General features: G+C 35.3%; 2 protein-coding genes across 3 annotated transcripts in view; one reads left to right on the top strand and one right to left on the bottom strand.

Moving 5' to 3' along the window:
- Window positions 1-3700, bottom strand: part of LOC102679685 (flotillin-2) — a 105176-nt gene that overhangs the window by 23445 nt on the left and 78031 nt on the right. The window lies entirely within an intron of this gene.
- The window catches only part of LOC102679099 (glucose dehydrogenase [FAD, quinone]-like), a 7654-nt gene continuing 6542 nt past the window's right edge, over window positions 2589-3700 (top strand). Inside the window, exon 1 of the mRNA XM_006610606.2 lies at window positions 2589-2630. The gene's annotated coding sequence lies outside the window, so the exon portion shown is untranslated. The remainder of the gene's footprint in view (window positions 2631-3700) is intronic.

Raw genomic sequence — 3700 nt, 5'->3', positions numbered from 1 at the left:
AAAAAAAAAAAAAAAAAAAAAAAAAAAAAAGAAACGAGGCAACAAAATCAGCAAATTCTCTCCGTTCACAGTGGCTAGAAATAGAATTCACTTCACCGAGTTCCGAGCAAAGCGATTCTTCCACCTGTTGAAACCTCCATAACCATTATGGTCCCTACTACATTACGTTTCACAAGCGCAACGGATTCAACTTTCCTCCGTGTGCTCCGTGAAAACAATTTTCCAACGGTGAGCCCGCTCAATTAAGGTCCCACTTTCGACAGAACAGAATCGGGCGAGAGTGAAACCTCTCGATTCAGTGATTCGAGTGTTCGATTCCGAACGAGCAAGTTTTGCGAGTTGTTCTCTTTCTTCATACTCGATTTCAAATTTTTCGATTAGTAATTTTTAGAGCCGCGGTTGCTCTTCCGTTTCGGCGCGAATTTTGAAATCTCGAAATATCGGTGTCTCGTAACCACGACAGCTGATTGAATCTTATTTCAACGGGTTACATGTGTATATACACTTCTTTTTTTATTATCACGAAAATTGAAATCGAAATTATCGGATTATGTTTGGATTGGATTAATAATAATTTGAAAAGTGTATATTCTAATATATCATTACGTTCTTTTGTATTTTATTTGATAATCATTTTCGAACGATGTGTCTCCCTCGATCGTTCAAATCTGCAATTAATTTATAAATTCGATCGAATCCACTTCTTCTCTTTTGTTTTATTAAATCTCCATAATTTGAATTATAATTAACACGAAGAATTAGAATATTGAAAATAGCGTAAAGCGGTGATCAAGAGGTCTTGAAGATAAAACGAATTCTTTTTCAAAATCCCAACTATAGAAGAGGATAATAATTTTTGGAAAAGTTTATAACCAGAGGAGATATTTGAGAAGATAGATTTTTTTATTCGCATTCTCTGGATGCACGGAATTTTCGCTGCCACAGAAAATAATCCGAAACGTATCGGGCGGATTGGAAAGGCGGAAGTGAAAACATGTGATCGGCGGAAAAATTGAAACAAGGGGGTGATCGAGGAGAGGATTAAGAAAAATGAGGGGGATCGGGGCACGGTGAAATTGGGTAAGAATTTCGAATAATTAAATAATGGATAAAAATTTATTTGATCGTTTGAGAAGAATATCCTTCACTCTTTAAAAAATATTTCTGCTTTCTGGATTATTGGAAAATTCGAGTAAAAAAAAAAGATTAATTTTAAAGATTGGATTTTAAAGTGGCATTTAAATTTTTTCCTTCTATTTTATTAATAACTTTATTCAGATCGAGATAACGATAAAGATACTCGAACAGGTAATCGTAATGAATTGACAATATCAATTCTATCAATTGTACGATACACAATTAACAATATCTCGTGGAATATATTACATGTGGTAATAAATATCATTTTTACGTTTGTTTTATTTACGCACAAATTTCCGTTTCAACCATTCGTTAATTACATATCTCGAAACGAAAAAAGAATCGCCCTTATTTCTTATATATGAAATTGTCTCGTTTTCTCTTCCAACGTTCGAAGCGAAAAAAAAAAATATTTTTCCGCAAAAAATCCGCAATGAAATTCCGATTTATCGAAAATTCTGATTTACCGATCGAGCCAAGAATAAAATAATTTATCGCGCGAGGAGGAAGGAAGAAAAATTCGTCGATCTCGGATTTTCCCTTAGATAATAATTCTTATTGTTAATATCTCAGTCGTCACAGGAGTATATATATATATTCACGACGATAAGATTTATAAAACTTAATAAGTTTTCTCTATTGATAAATCGTAAAAATAAATAATACGTGCAAGGATTCTCGTATTGATAAGAAAAAAAAAAAAAAAAAAAAAAAAAGAAAGAAAGAAAGAAAAAAGAAGCAGAAACAGATATAGAAATGTTCAGAATGAATCGTAGATTTTTAATCAACAGATATACAAGGATACGTGTGAAAATGTACAGTTTATCTCCCACGATTAAATAGCATATGGCATATGGCGTACACGTGGAGCACGTGTGTGAAGGAAAAAAAGTTGAACGTAAGAAAAATACTTGTAAACGTCTTAAAATAATAAGAAACGGGAGGAAAAGATTTAAATAAACGAAACGTGTTCTCTCCATTTCGAACGAGGTTTTTTAATTTTAAATTTTTCTTTATCTTCGATAAAGTGGAATATTTTAACAATAATAATAATAATAATAATAAAAAGAAATTATTATTTTATATTTGAATCCAAGATCTATGAATTTTTTAGTTGAACGTAAAAAAAAAAAATTTTTGTTGAAGAAACAAACGATTGAACAACGGAGAGGAGAAATGATAAAGAGAGAAGGTGATGTACGTACATTTGACTGTAAAACCATTTACTTATCTATACGATCTTGCACGACGTTTGACACGTAATTGATATCATCGATTTCTACACAAGTGGTCCCTTTAATCTCTAATTGTTTTGTAACGATTCGAAACAAAAAAAAAAAAAAAAAAAAAAAAAAAAGAAGGAAAAAAAATCGATATCATTATCAAATTTTTATCAATCAATTCATAAAACCGCATATAAACGACGGGAGAAATAAAACTTCAGTTTCGTTTCTTCGGGAATATCGAGAAGTGAAACTTTTTTTCTAATTTTCTTTCAAGGTAAGATTTCGTCCAAGGTTATTATCGCAACAAGATTGTTAATTATAAATTTTTTTTTTAAAAGAAGAAAAAACTTATCAAGAATACGCTTTATCAAGTATTTATACTTTTCCCCTCGCTCGTATTTTCTTCGATCATTTTCTTCGCGAATTTCGCGAACAAGAACAAGAATATATTCGATCGAATCGTCGAAAAGTTAATATTTTCGAAAGGATACAAACACGTGACTCATTCTTCGAAAGAAAGGCCCCACCAACTGCGCATAATATAACGGCGTTTCGTCCTCTTTCGCCTTTTCAACCAGAAAACCAGATCCTCAAAGCGTGCTAAATCGAATATTCCCCTGATTCTTCTTCCATCTAACTCAATAACCCCAACAATATCTCCTCGCCAATCCAAAATTTATTTATTTATATGTGTCACAAAATTTCAAAAAAATTCTTGAATCCCCTCCCCTCCCCCAAATCGAAGAGAAACGTTCTCTTATCTCCGATCGAATTAATCTCGAGCATCCTCCCACGTCTTTGTCGTCCAGTGACCTCAGGGACAACAGATAAATCCGCCCACGACTCGCCGCTTTTTCTCTTCTCTTTTTTTCAAAAAAACGGTTCCCCTCCAATTTTCATCGAAAGATCGAAACGTGGAATAAAAAAAAAAAACAATCCCTCCTCCTCTCAAATTCTTCTTTGTGTGTTCCCCATGACGTCAGCTCCTTCTTTCTCCGGAAGAGAGCGAGCCTCCCTTCCCGGGCCGGGTTCGAGGAGGCCAAGAGCTCGTTAATTAGCGGCCGTCTAGTGCGGCCGTGGACGCGGCTCCCGCCGCAACGCGTGGAAAAATCGTGTGGATGGATGGATGGATGGATGGATGGATGGATGGATGGATCGAGCTTTCACGTGCCGCAGCCTCGACTCATCTCGGGCGAGTCCCCCTTTGTGCGACCATCGAAATGAGGATCATCCATAGTGGAGCGCCACTCGCCGGCCACACTGTGTGTTGTGGCTTGCCCAAATGTCTTTCGATACTCTCTGCATCCACGACCAGCCACTTAACAGGCCGCGCC

This window comes from Apis dorsata, unplaced genomic scaffold (assembly GCF_000469605.1).
Source record: "Apis dorsata unplaced genomic scaffold, Apis dorsata 1.3 scaffold_74, whole genome shotgun sequence".
NCBI lineage: Eukaryota > Metazoa > Arthropoda > Insecta > Hymenoptera > Apidae > Apis > Apis dorsata.
Note: the sequence above shows the minus strand (reverse complement) of the source record. Positions and strands in the feature narration are given on the sequence as shown.